The sequence below is a fragment of the Phoca vitulina genome, unplaced genomic scaffold, assembly GCF_004348235.1.
Source record: "Phoca vitulina isolate PV1807 unplaced genomic scaffold, GSC_HSeal_1.0 scaffold48, whole genome shotgun sequence".
Taxonomy (NCBI): domain Eukaryota; kingdom Metazoa; phylum Chordata; class Mammalia; order Carnivora; family Phocidae; genus Phoca; species Phoca vitulina.
The window spans coordinates 1,924,770-1,940,284 of NW_022589751.1; the positions used below are offsets into that span (position 1 = coordinate 1,924,770).

The window sequence follows — 15,515 nt, forward strand, 5'->3', positions numbered from 1 at the left end:
CATTTCAACAGACCTGGTGTCAGAACAGGAGAGATGAATCAGGGGGCTGATGTCACAGAAGAAGTGGGGGATGACATGGGGACCACAGAAGGATAACTGGGAAATCTTTACTAGTGGACCAGTGATGAGAGAGAAGGGCAATGTGAAGCAGGCAGTGACCAGGAGGAAGCAAGTCTTCAGGTTCATGATGGTCGGGTAATGCAGAGGCTTGCAAATGGCCACATACCGATCCAGAGACATCACTGCTATGAGGAGGAAACCTGCTGCTCCCAGAAATACAATGAAAAAAGCTTGTATGAAACAGGCAGGAAAGGAAATAGTTTGCCTGCCTAAAAGAAAGATGAGCAACAACTTAGGAATAACAGCATTTATGAAACAACACTCCAAGAAGGAGAAAATGCTGAGGAAAAAGTACATAGGTGTGTGGAGTCGGGAGTCAGCACAGGTGATGGTCATTATGACAACATTGCCTGTGATGGATGCCAGGTAAGCCAGCAGGTGCACAAGGAAGAGGACCTTTCCCAGGTGCTGGATGGCAGGAAACCCCTCCAAGATGAATTCTTGGACAGTTGTTCCATTCCCCATTTCTATGGGCATCTCCTTCTACAGCAGCATCCCTATAGTCCTTAACCTACAATAAAGACATCAGGGAACACAAAGGTTTTAGAGGAGCATATGATTAAGTTATTTGCCTATCCAAGAAATTGGTAGGCTGAGAGAAAAATGGTTTAGGCAGTTGGTCTTGAATCAAAAGGACCTGAATTTAATACTTGTTCAATACTGAGTTCTAACACCTAAGAGATGGGTCATCTTTGAAAAGGAAGTTAACCTTTGTGAACTTCACTTTCATCCTCTGTAGAATGAAGATGATAGTATCTACCTGTTCATGTTCTTGTGAGACTTAATTAAGATAAAGCATGTAACTCACTTGGCATATGATGCCAATATATTCTATGAGTTCCTCAAAGTCTAATTGTAATGTAATGGTCATTAATATAATCCTTAAATAGAGCATCAATAGTAAGCAGGGAAATTGATATTTTTCTAATTATACAAGATTGTATTGTTTTTAATAATATTATCAATTTATAAGTAAGCATAACAGTAATGTTAGAAATATCCCCTTTGAATATCTGTTTTATAATTTAACACATTCTATAGTCCAAGTTGTCCTCATCATCATATGTTGAGGACTTATGCTTGGTACTGTACTATGCCGGTCACTGATATTCAGTATCTCTATTTTTCTTCAAAAGAACTATGAGCCTCTTCTTCTACATTAGCAGAAACTGAGGCTTAGAGAGTTCCAGAGAGCTTAGGTCATATAGCGGGTTCTTGAGCTAGATCTGCCAGATCATAGAGCCCTTACTGTTTCCAGATACGGTATTAAAATATTTTAAAAGGGAAACAAATGTATTGCTGATGATCTCTAAACCTGAAGTGAAAGATTTGCTTTATTTAATTGTTTCTATCCTTAGTTAGAGTCACTGATGAGTTATTGACCTGTGGAATGACACAGAGCTTAGGGAGGATCTACTTTAAAACAAGCATTTTATAGAACTACAGGAGACCAGAGACATTATGGGCCGCTCAACAACATGACATAGAGTAGAAATCCAGGATTTACCACCACTCCCACCCAGGGTTCATGCTCGGTGGTGATGGAGGTGGGAGTGACAGTTAGTCATAGGATTAACCCACTTAGGTGGATATGCTGGGCACCTGGTTCCATATACTCACTCTTACATCAAAGCTCAGTGAACACCTTCTCTCTTCAGTCCTCTCAATCAGTAACTTCTCTCACGATGGTGTTTGGCTCTAGCATCTCAATACTAGGTTAAAGGTCGGCAGTGTGGGATGTGTCACTCTCACTAACCCACCCTGGGCCAGGTCCTCTGAAGGACTGCTCAGGAAACCAAACTGCTCACTCCTGCATGGACAGCTTGAAGGAGCCTCTCCTGTTCCTGTTGACTCAATACGTCCAGCAAGCCACCAGGTTCCCTGAGGCCAGGCACACAGAGGTCACCTCATGGGAGGCAGGGCTTCCTCCTCACACAGCTATTGTCTTCCAACAACTCAAGACCTTGCTCTGGGCTGAGGGGAAAGGAGAGGAGAAGGAAACTCATTTGTCACAGGCTGTTGTCCCAGAGTGGGGTGAATATGCAGCCCATGTTGCCAGTGTTCTGGCTGAGGAAGCCCTGTTTCCATAGCCCAGATGTTTCATAGCACAGCAAGGCTCTGTGGCAGCCTTGACCACTGAAACCCCAGAAAGGATCAAACAGATTAAAACAACCATATTTCACTGCCTCCAATTCTGGGCTAGAGCTGGACTTCCAGACAACTTACGGTTCTGAGAAAGCTCTGGCTCTGCCTCCCCCAGTGGGTAGAAGCCCACCTAACATGCAACATAGCTGTCACCTCCTATACTATTTAACAGGAACAGGCAGCTACTTCTATGTTTAGCCCTGTGTGCTGCTGAGATAAGAGTCCCTCTGCCACAGCACTCCACATCATGGTTTCGCTGCTTGAAGACACCTTCTAGTGCACTTGCTCCTCCATCCCATCCTCAACTTTCCATGTGGAGAAGCATCCTTGTTTTACTGCATCAACAGTGAGGAGCTGCTGACATGCAAGTTTGAGGCTCTGGGATATTTTTCCTACCAGAATGTATAGTTGACAAGCAGAATGGATGCAGCCGGTGAACAGAGAGCAGGCTTCCAAACCCTATGAGATGCTGAAAAGACAGGTGCAGAAAGTAAAGTCATGACTAGTGTCCTGTGAGCAGCTAATTGGTCACTGTTGAGGATAGGAGTTGCTGGTGCAAGCCTTATATTTATCTTTCTGTTGTCTGTGGTGATATTGGCTCCCAGATGTCTGCATTGTTCTCTGCCAAGATTTTTCAAGGAAAATATATGACAATTTCCCAAGGGTTTCTAAAATCCCAAGTTGAATATTGCTACTGATTTGAAGTAAAAGTCCAGACTACAGTTTTCTAAATGTGATGTATGCACTGTGGCCAGAACACTGTTGTTAACAGAATAGATTTTATGGTGAAAAAGAGCTGGCTTACACCGAGGCTTTCATCAGGCTTTTGGGAAGATACTGGGGAAGTCCTTCTGGGTGTTTGGATCCTCTTTCCACTGCTCTCCCACCCTCAAGCCACATTCTTCATGTCTGCAACTTTATGGCCTTCTACTAAATCGTTTTCTCTATAGTCTTTTTTTTTTTTAACTGAAGGAGCACTGCCTGATTTTTTGTTTTGTTTTGTTTTTTTCTATACTTTTATTTTCTGTCCCTCTATTTCTCAGTGACACAGGATCCATAGTGGCTGTGACACTTTCTTGTGGTACATCTCAGTGCTTTGTTTAAGGGAGCAACAATACAATTCTTATGCACTCTTTCAAAAGGTGTGGAAAGAGTTAATATAATTTCTAAAAAAACATTATAAGCAAAATATTCTCTTTTCCCCCAACCTTTTTTTTTTTTTGCAGTATAATTGACATATAACATTGTGTAAGTTTAAGGTGTACGAAGTGATGATTTGATACACCCATATATTATGAAATGTTTACCACAGTAAGGTCAACTAACACCTCCTTCACTTCACATAGTTACCATTTTGTTGTTGTTATGGTAAGAATATTAAAGTTCTACTCTCATAGCAATTTTCATGTGTGCATTACAGTATTGTTAACTATAGTCACCGTGCTGTACCTTAGATGCTCAGAACTTACTCATTTCATAATTGAAAGACCCTTTGACCAACATCTTCCCCATTTCCCCTCTGCTCAGCCCCTGACAACCACCATTTCACTGTCTGTTTCTACGAGTTAGATGTTTTTAGATTTCACATGCAAATGAGATCACACAGTATTTGTATTTCTCTGTCTGACTTATTTGACTTAGCAATAAAATATACATCAGCAGATTTATGACAAAGACGACAGTCTAATGCAGGAGGGAAGTGACAGTCCTTCAATGAATGCAGATGGTGCTACATCAAGTGGGTATTCAGATGGAGAAGATACAACCTGACCCTTACTCTTTATCATACCAAACAAACAAAAAAGTTAAAAGAGGAGAAAAAAAAAGAAATGCATAAGATGAACTATAAATCTAAATGTAAATGGTATAACAATCATCTAAAAGAAAACATGGCAGAATATCTTAATTTCTTTGGGGGAAGGCAAAAAATGTCTTAACCAAGACAAAAGAATTTACCATAAAAAACAATGATATTAAATGCCTCTATTTATTACAAGACATTAAGGAAATGAAAGGGGAAGCCACAGTCTGGGAGAAGCTATTTTTAATCTGACAAATCTACAAATCAGTAAGGAAAAGACAATGGAACAAAAGAAAACTAGGCAAAATATTTGCAGAGTGCTTTCACAAAAAGAGACCAAACAAATGGCTGATATTAAAATATTCAGGTTATTTAATGACAAGGGAAATATAAATTAAAACCACAATACAACAATATTTCACACAAACCAGAAAGGCTAAATGCAGAATTCAGACAGTGCCAAGTGTCAATGAGATTACTGGAACTCCTATTCACTCCTCACTGGAAGTGTAAGATTTTGAAATCTACTGAAGTTGAGCATATTTTACATATTTGCTGCATGATCCAGCAATCTCATATTTATGTGTGTGGATATATATATATATACGTACAGAGATGTATATATAATACACAATTAAAATTTTTTAATGATTTATTTATTTTAGATTAAGAATGTGAGTTGGGGGAGGAGCAGAGGGAGAGAATCTCCAGGCAGACTCCCTGATGAGTGCAGAGCCTGACACAGAGCTTGATCCCACAACTCTGATGTCATGACCTGAGCTGAAACCAAGAGCTCTCTATGCTCAACCGACTCAGCCACCCAGGCACCCCAATACACAACAGATTTTAAATAAAAATGTTATATATATACATACATATGCACATATGTATACATATTCTGAGATATACAATCTTAGAAATTCATATATATATCTAATAAAATATGTTTGTAGCACTAATTGTAAAGGCCCCAAACTCATAAAAATGTAAACGTCCTTCAAGAAGAGGATGAATAAAGAAATGGTAGTATATTCAAACAGAAATACTGAACAAAACACATGTTTGGGAAACAACATTGGTAAACACACAAACATAATGTTGAATGAAAGAAGCCAGATACAAAAGATCCATAATGTTTGCTTCTACTGATCAAAAATATTGAAAACACTGCAAAACTAATCTGCGATTTTCAAAATCAGTATAGTATTTACCTAATGGTTACTTGGTTTCTTGAATGTGTTTAATTGAAAAAAATATAGTTATGTTTTGGAACTTTAAAGATATGTACATTATGATTTAATAAAAATTCTATTTGAAAGTGCACAAATACTTTTAAAAAGGAGAATAAAGGAGAAAAATAGATAGTAGAAAACAAATAGTAAGATGGTCAGGATTAACCCAAATTTATAGTAATAAATTAATGAAGATAGGCTAAATATCCAATTTAAAAGCAGATTGCCAGATTAAATAAAAATAAATAAATAGACTGAGCTATATGCAGAGACACAGTTGATGTAAAAGAACATAGGTTATAAAGTAAAAGGATAGACAAATAACTAAATATATGCCATACAAACTCAAAGGACGGTGAGGTAGCTGTGTATTTGACAAAGCAGACATTAAGACATAAACTATCATAAGAGGTAAAGAAGTAAACATTTGTATACATACAAACATGTATAAAATATACTAATAAAGGTATTAATTTTTTTTTTTTTAAGATTTTGTTTATTTGATAGAGACACAGTGAGAGAGGGAACACAAACAGGGGGAGTGGGAGAGGGAGAAGCAGGCTTCCTGCGGAGTAGGGAGCCCAATACAGGGCTCGATCCCAGGACTCTGGGATCATGACCTGAGCTGAAGGCAGACGCTTAATGACTGAACCACCCAGGCGCCCCTAAAGGTATTAATTTAATAGGAAGACATAACAGTCTAAATTTGCCTTAAAATATATGACTCAACAGTTAACAAACCTAAAATTAAATCCAAAATCATGAATGGAGATTTTTAAAACATCTCTCTCAATAACTGATAGAAGAAACAGACAAAAAATCAGTAATGATATAGATTTAAACCAAATGTTTAAACATTTAAACATAGAACACTATATCCAGCAACCATAGAGTGATATTATTTTCCAGTTCACATGGAACATTAATCAAAATTGATCATAAATGGGGCGCCTGGGTGGCTCAGTTGTTAAGTGTCTGCCTTTGGCTCAGGTCATGATCCAGGGTCCTGGGATCGAGCCCCGCATTGGGCTCCCTGCTCAGCGGGAAGCCTGCTTCTCCCTCTCCCACTCCCCCTGCTTGTGTTCCCTCTCTTGCTGTGTCTTTCTCTGGTCAAATAAACAAATAAAATCTTAAAAAAAAATTGATCATATATTAAACCATAAGGAAAATCTCAACATAGTTTTAATGATAGACTTGACAAGGATTACAGAAAAAGGACAATTTTGGACTAATCTGTCCAATAAATATAGATGGAATTGTAATAAAAATCACAGCAGGTATTTTTTGTAGAAATAAGCTGATTCTAAAATTTTTCTAGAAATTAGAAGCACCAAAAACTGCCAAGACAATCTTGATGAATTAGAATAAAGTTGGAGAATATGTAAGATTCAAGACTTCTAAAGCTATGGTGAGAAACATTGTGCAAGAAAAGATAAATAGAAGACTATAGCATCTGTGGTGTGACTGAGCTTCTGAAAGCCAAATTTCATTTGCAGTAGAAAAGTAACTCTTGGAAGAATTCAATGAATAAATAAATTTTCTTCAATTTATAATTTTTCTTCAGCCATCTGGGGTAAAATGGTAAGAAGTGTTGCTTGCTGGTCTTCTGCAAGTTCATGACCTGGATATGAAGACATGATGTTCCCTTCCTCCTGAAATCTCTTTTATACCCAAATTGTGACCAATTTCAGATTTGCCATTTTACACTTAAGATTACATTTATTTTGCATCTGGATAGCCTGGATCACATTTGGTAAAATAATGGATGGATATAAATACATGTGCCATATTTTTCTTTTTATTTAGAAAAAACTGAAACCTTTCAGAAGAGTTGCAAGCATAATACAAAGAACGCCTATATACAGTTCATCCAGATTCCCCAATTGTTCACATTTTATTAATATGTTTATTAATAAAACATATTTATCTTAATATTCTCTGCAGTATTTTTCTAGCCTGTATAGCTGACATTATGTCCCATTACTAATAAATACTTCAGTATATATTTCCTAAAACCAAGAAAGGAAAGTGTTATGGATTGAATTGTGTTTCCCCAAAGTTCATATGTTGAATCCCTAACCCTCAATATTACTGTAGTTAGTAGCAGAGCCTTATAGGAGGTGACTAAATTAAATGAGGTCATAATGGTGGGACCTTAATTCAATAAGATTGGATCCCTATAAGAAGAAGGGATACCAGGAATGTGCTTGCAGAAGAAAGTTGTTTGAGGACACAGCAAGAAGGAGGAAATCTGCAAGCCAAGAAAAATTTTGTCAGAAACCAACCCTGCAGGCACCTTAATCTTGGACTTCTGGCCTTCAGAACTTGAGAAAATAAATTTCTGTTTTTCAAGCCACCCAGTTGGTAGTATTTTGTAATGGCAGCCCTAATGGATGAATACACTTCCCTACTATAAAACAGCCATTAAAATCAAAACATTAATATTCATACAATACCACCATCTAATATAGACCCCATTCAAATTTTCCAGTTGTCCCAACAATGTTCTTTATGGCAAAAATAAAACCAACAAAAAACAAAGAAAAACAAACTTCCTTTTTCTCCTTTTCATTCTAGTCCAGGATCCAATCCAGGATCACATGTTGATTTAATTGTTATGTGTCTTTAGTTCCCTTTGATCTGAATAATTCCTCAATCTTTCCTTATCTTTCATGACCTTAGCATTTTTAGAGTACTGGTCAGTTATCTCATAGAATTTCCCTCAGTTTTGTTTTGTTGGATATTTCCTTCTAATTTCATTAAGGCATGTGCACTTTTGGTCAGAATACTAGAGAAGTGAATCTGTGTTCTTTTCAGTGTAACACGCCAAAGACCTATGATATTCATTTCTCCCACTAATAGCAAGGTCAACTTTTATCACATGGCTCAGATGGTGTGAGCCAAGTTTTTCCACTTTAAAGTTAACAAGTATTTTTTTAATTGATTGATATGTATAACTACTTTATTTACTAATTAATAAGTGTTGATAAGTATTCATGTTACTTATAATTTAGTAAGTAATCATTAAGTGTTTTGTGGGACAGGACTTTGAGACTATGTACAAACCTCTGTCTCCTCAAACATATATCCATTAATTTTAGGATCCCTAAATGATCTTGCCTGAATCACTTATTACAAATAGTGATTTTCTAATTCATCATAGAAAATACCAGCAAAGAAATGGAAGATATAAAAAAATCAAATGGATACTATAGAACTGAAAAAAAAAAAAAAAAAAAACAATAACCAATATAAAAAACTTACTAGAGAGGCCAAAGAAAAGAATTAATATTACTGGGGAAAGAATAAGTGAACTCAAAGAAAGAACGATAGAAAGAACTCAATATGACCAATAGAGAGAAAATAGACTGCAAAGAAATGAACAGAATCAAAGGGACCTGTAGGGAAAAAGAAAACATCTAACATTGGTATCAGTAGAGTAGAAGAGAAGGATTTGTGGCTAAAAACAGTTTTTAAAGAAATAATGACTAAAAAATCCCCAACTGGCAAAAGATATACATTTACAGATTCAAGAAGCTGAGTGAACCCCAAACAAAAATCCATATTAAGACACATCAGAAATAAACTTCAAAAAACTGAAGACAAAGGAATATTCTTGAAAACCGTCAGAGAGTATGATGCAGTATGTGCAATGAAAAACAGTAGATCTCTCAACTGAAAACATGGAACCCAGAAAGAAATGGTGCAATATTTTTAAAGTGCTAAAAGGAAAGAACAATGTTTCTAGAATTCTGTGCCCAGTAAAAATATCCTTCAGGAATAAAGGTAAAATCAAGACATTCTCAGATGAAGGAAAATGAAAAGATTTTGTTGCCAGTAAAGCTGCTCTCAAATCTCTCTTATCATTTATCTATCTATCTATCTATTTATCTATCTATCTACCTATCTATCTATCATCTATCTATCTATCATCTATTTTTGTATGTGTGTGTGAAAAAAAGTTCTTCAAGCTGAAGGGAAATGATACCAAAGAAAACCTGGAATACTTGGAATATCAGGAATAAAGAAAGAACAATAGAAAGCGTAAAAATATGGAATGCAGCACAAGTGATGTTATAGTTCTTTCGATCCTAGGACTGGAGAGGCATCCCAGCCCCTGCTTTCACTCTCTCAGGATCTTGAGGCCTCCATGTTGTGAAGAAGTCCAGTCCAGTCTAGCTGACTAGAAGATGAGAATCCTCCTCAAGGAAGAGGCAGACACACAGCCAGCACCAGCTTCCAGATGTGTAAGTGAGGTCATTCTGGGTGTTCTACATCCAGTTCAGCCACAAGATATCTGTAGCTATCTGAATGATTCCAGACAAGATCAGCAGGAAAACCAGCAAGACTGCCAAGCCAAAGAACTGAAAAAAAATAAATCTTTCTTGTTGTAAGCCTGTTTAAAAAAGTGCTTAAGAAAATAAACACAAGCCACAGACTTTGAGAAAACCTACCTCAAAACACATACCTGATAAAGGACTTGGATCCAAAATATATAAAGAATATAATTTAATAATAAGAAGTCATCATGGAAATGGATTACTACTTAGCAATAAAATGAAACTAACTACTGATACATATGACAACATGGAGGAATCTCAAAAACACGCAGAATGAAGGAGCTAGACATGGAGGGCATATGGTATGATTCCACTTATATGAAGTTCAAAACCAGGTAAAACTATTATGTGATAATGAAAATCAGCACAGTGGATTTTCACTCAGGGTGGAAGGCAGTAACTGGGAAAAGAGAAGGGAACTTTCTGGGGTCATAGAAATGCTGTGTATCTTAAGTAAGATGGTGTGTACATGGGTGTACACATTTGTCAAACTAATCAGCTTTAACTTATGAACTGTGCTTTTTATTTAAATGTAAATCATGCCCTGTAAAATGAGAAATAGAAAAAATAAATGCTAAATATAAACAAATTTTAACATACATTATGAACAGATACACATTTTCTCTAAAAAAACTCCCTACTTGGAAAGATGGTGGAGGAGTAGGGGACCCTATCTCAACTGGTCCCCGGAATTGAGCTGGATATCTACCAGACCACTCTGAGCACCCACGAAACCAGCCTGAGATGTAAGAAGATCTGGATCTCTACAAACAGAATATCACAGGCAGTTGGTTTTGAGGTAGGAGTGGGGAGCCGTGATTCCGCGGGCAGATATCGGAGGATAAACGGCAGCGGGAGGGTGCCTGGCCATGGGGATCCTACACCGCCGGTGAGTGACAGCCTCGCACGCTGGGGACAGGCACAGACTCGCAGACCGGTAGCGGTGGGAAAAGGACTCTAGGGCAGCCCCCGGGATGGAAACCCGGAGCGGCAGGGTCGTGCTTGTGAACTGCAGCCCCCGGGACGGAAACCCAGAGCAGCAGGTCACACACGCGAACTGGGAGTGGCTGGCGGTTTTAGAAGCACAAAGGGCAGAGACGTGCCCCGACCTGGAGGCAGGACTGGGAGTGCGGCGGAGGGGCGCACAACCCAGGCCACTGCAGTTTATAGCAGCACGGACAGAAACGGAGATGGTGTGGCCGCAGAGCTCACTGAAGAACAGACTGCGATCTCTCTGCTCTGAGGCAGAGGGTTGGAAACGGTCTCTTCTGCTCTGACTCGCGGAAGAGACGCAGAAAGCTGCCAGGGAAAACCGCCAGAGAATAAAAGCCCCAAACACTGATTCCCGCTGAGCCCATCCCCCGCCACAGGGGCGCAGGGCAACTCCACCCAAACAGGGTTGCCTGAGTAACAGCATGGCAGGCCCCTCCCGCAGAAGACAGGCTGGGAAAACAAGAGGCCAGCAACCCTAAGGTCCCAAGAAAACAGGTGCATCTTGCTTGGGTTCTGGTCAATAATTTGGACTCTATACATTCCTTCAAACACCCATCAACAGAATGACTAGGAGGAGGAGCCCCCAAAATAGAAAAGACTCAGAGATTATGACTTATGCTGCAGATTTACAAATGGATGCAGATACAACCAAGATGTCGGAGATGGAATTCAGGCTAGCAATTGTGAAGACAATGGCTAGAATGGAGAAATCAATTAATGGCAACATAGAGTCTCTAAGGGCAGAACTAAAAGGTGAATTGGCAGAACTTAAAAATGCTATCAATGAGATCCAATCCAATCTAGATAATCTAACAGCTAGGGTAACTGAGGCAGAAGAGCGAATAAGCGACCTGGAAGACAATATAATAGATAAAAAGGGAAAAGAGGAGGCCAGGGGAAAACAACTCAGAATCCATGAAAATAGAATCAGAGAAATAAGTGACACCATGAAGCGTTCCAATGTCAGAATAATTGGAATCCCGGAGGGAGTGGAGAGAGAGAGAGGACTAGAGGATGTATTTGAGCAAATCGTAGCTGAGAACTTCCCTAATCTGGGGAATGACACAAACATTCAAGTCCTAGAGGCAGAGAGGACCCCTCCTAAGATCAAGGAAAACAGGCCAACACCCCGGCATGTAATAGTAAAACTTGCAAATCTTAGAACCAAGGAAACCATCTTAAGGGCAGTTAGGGGGAAGAGATTCCTTACGTACAGAGGGAGGAACATCAGAATAACATCAGACCTATCCACAGAGACCCGGCAAGCCAGAAAGGGCTGGCAAGACATATTCAGGGTACTAAATGAGAAGAACATGCAGCCAAGAATACTTTATCCAGCAAGGCTTTCATTTAGAATGGACGGAGAGATGCAGAGCTTCCATGAGCAGCAGAAACTGAAAGAATATGTGACCACTAAGGCGCCCCGACAAGAAATATTAAGGGGGGTTCTATAAAAGGAGAAAGACCCCAAGAGTGATCTACAACAGAAATTTACAGGGACAATCTATAAAAACAATGTCTTCACAGGCAACATGATGACAATTAATTCATATCTTTCAATAATCACTCTCAACGTGAATGGCGTAAACGCTCCCATAAAATGACACAGGGTTGCAGATTGGATAAAAAGACAGGACCCATCCATATGCTGTCTACAAGAGACTCATTTTGAACCTAAAGATACATCCAGACTGAAAGTGAAGGGGTGGAGATTCATCTTCCATGCCAGCGGACCTCAAAAGAAAGCTGGGGTAGCAATTCTTATATCAGACAAATTAGATTTTAAACTAAAGTCTGTAATTAGAGACACAGAAGGACAGTACATCATTCTTAAAGGGTCTATCCAACAAGAAGATCTAACAATTGTAAATATCTATGCCCCCAACATGGGAGCAGCCATCTATATAAGCCAACTGTTAACCAAAATAAAGAGTCATATTGATAACAATACGTTAATTGTAGGAGACCTCAATACTCCACTCTCAGCAATGGACAGATCATCTAAGCAGAAAATCAACAAGGAAACAAGAGCTTTGAATGATACATTGGACCAGGTGGACCTCATAGATATTTACAGAACATTCCACCCTAAAACAACAGAATACTCATTCTTCTCGAGCGCGCATGGAACTTTCTCCAGAATAGACCACATACTGGGTCACAAATCAGGTCTCAACCGATACCAAAAGACTGAGATTATTCCCTGCATATTCTCAGACCACAATGCTCTAAAACTGGAACTCAATCACAAGAAAAAATTTGGCAGAAATTCAAACACTTGGAAGCTAAAGACCACTCTGCTTAAGAATGTTTGGGTCAACCAAGAAATCAAAGAAGAACTTAAACAATTCATGGAAATCAATGAGAATGAAAACACATCAGTCCAAAACTATGGGATACTGCAAAGGCAGTCCTAAGGGGGAAATACATAGCCATCCAAGCCTCACTCAAAAAAATAGAAAAATCCCGAATTCACCAACTAACTCTACACCTTAAAGAACTAGAGAAAAAGCAACAAACAATGCCTAAGCCACGCATTAGAAGAGAAATAATTAAAATTAGAGCAGAAATCAATGAATTAGAAACCAGAAACACAGTAGATCAGATCAACGAAACTAGAAGTTGGTTCTTTGAAAGAATTAATAAGATCGATAAACCACTGGCCAGACTTATCCAAAAGAAAAGAGAAAGGACCCTAATTAATAAAATTATGAATGAAAGGGGAGAGATCACGACTAACACCAAGGAAATAGAAACAATTATTAGAAATTATTATCAACAACTATATGCCAATAAACTGAGCAATCTGGATGAAATGGAGGCCTTCCTGGAAACCTATAAGCTGCCAAGACTGAAACAGGAAGAAATTGACAACCTGAATAGGCCAATAACCAGTAACGAGATTGAAGCAGTGATCAAAAACCTCCCAAAAAACAAGAGTCCAGGGCCTGATGGATTCCCTGGGGAATTCTACCAAACATTCAAAGAAGAAATAATACCTATTCTACTGAAGCTGTTTCAAAAAATAGAAACCAAAGGAAAACTTCCAAACTCATTCTATGAGGCCAGCATGACCTTAACCCCCAAACCAGGCAAAGACCCCATCAAAAAGGAGACTTTCAGACCGATATCCCTGATGAATATGGATTCCAAAATCCTCAACAAAATCCTAACTAATAGGATCCAACAATACATAAAAAGATCATCCACCACGACCAAGTGGGATTTATCCCTGGGATGCAAGCGTGGTTCAACATTCGCAAATCAATCAATGTGATAGAACACATTAATAAGAGGAGGGAGGAGAACCATATGGTCCTCTCAATTGATGCAGAAAAAGCATTTGACAAAATACAACATCCTTTCCTGATTAAAACTCTCCAGAGTATAAGGATAGAGGGAATATTCCTCAAGTTCATAAAATCCATCTATGAAAAACCCACAGTGAATATCATCCTCAATCGGGAAAAGCTGAGAGCCTTTCCCTTAAGATCAGGAACACGTCAAGGATGCCCACTCTCACCACTGTTGTTCAACATAGTGCTAGAAGTCCTAGCAACAGCAATCAGACAACAAAAAGAAATAAAAAGTATTCAAATCGGCAGAGAAGAAGTCAAACTCTCTCTTTTCGCAGACGACATGATACTTTATGTGGAAAACCCAAAAGACTCCACCCCCAAATTACTAGAACTCATCCAGCAATTCAGTAATGTGGCAGGATACAAAATCAATGCACAGAAATCCGTTGCTTTCTTATACACTAACAATGCAACTGTAGAAAGAGAAATTAGAGAAACGATTTCATTTACAATAGCACCAAAACCGTAAGATACCTCGGAATAAACCTAACCAAAGAGGTAAAGGATCTATACTCTAGGAACTACAAAACACTCATGAAAGAAATTGAAGAAGACACAAAAAGATGGAAAAATATTCCCTGCTCATGGATCAGAAGAATAAACATTGTTAAAATGTCTATGCTACCCAGAGCAATCTATACCTTCAATGCCATCCCGATCAAAATTCCAATGACATTTTTCAAAGTGCTGGAACAAACAACCCTAAAATTTGTATGGAATCAGAAAAGACCCCGAATCACCAAGGAGATGTTGAAAAAGAAAAACAAAGCTGGGGGCATCACGTTGCCCGATTTCAAGCTATATTACAAAGCTGTGATCACCAAGACAGCATGGTACTGGCACAAAAACAGACACATAGACCAATGGAACAGAATAGAGAACCCAGATATGGACCCTCAACTCTATGGTCAAATAATCTTTGACAAAGCAGGAAAAAACATGCAATGGAAAAAAGTCTCTTCAATAAATGGTGCTGGGAAAATTGGACAGCCACATGTAGAAGAATGAAACTTGACCATTCTCTAACACCATTCACAAAGATAAACTCAAAGTGGATGAAAGACCTCAATGTGAGGCAGGAATCCATCCAAATCCTAGAAGAGAACATAGGCAGTAACCTCTTTGACATCGGCCACAGCAACTTCTTTCAAGATACATCTCCAAAAGCTAGTGAAACAAAAGCAAAAATGAACTTTTGGGACTTCATCAAGATAAAAAGCTTCTGCATAGCAAAGGAAACAGTCAACAAAACAAAGAGGCAACCCACAGAATGGGAGAAGATATTTGCAAATGACACTACAGGTAAAGGGCTGGTATCCAAGATCTATAAAGAACTTCTCAAACTCAACACCCAAAAAACAAATAATCAAGTCAAAAAGCGGGCAGAAGAGATGAACAGACACTTCTCTGAAGAAGACATACAAATGGCTAACAGACACATGAAAAAATGTTCATCATCATTAGCCATCAGGGAAATCCAAATCAAAACCACACTGAGATACCACCTTACACCAGTTAGAATGGC

At 38.6% G+C, this 15,515-nt stretch overlaps 1 pseudogene; it reads right to left on the reverse strand.

Annotated features, from left to right (window-relative positions):
* Nucleotides 1-3: 3 nt before the first annotated feature.
* LOC116649481 lies at nucleotides 4-615 on the reverse strand (annotated as a pseudogene).
* Nucleotides 616-15,515: the final 14,900 nt, after the last annotated feature.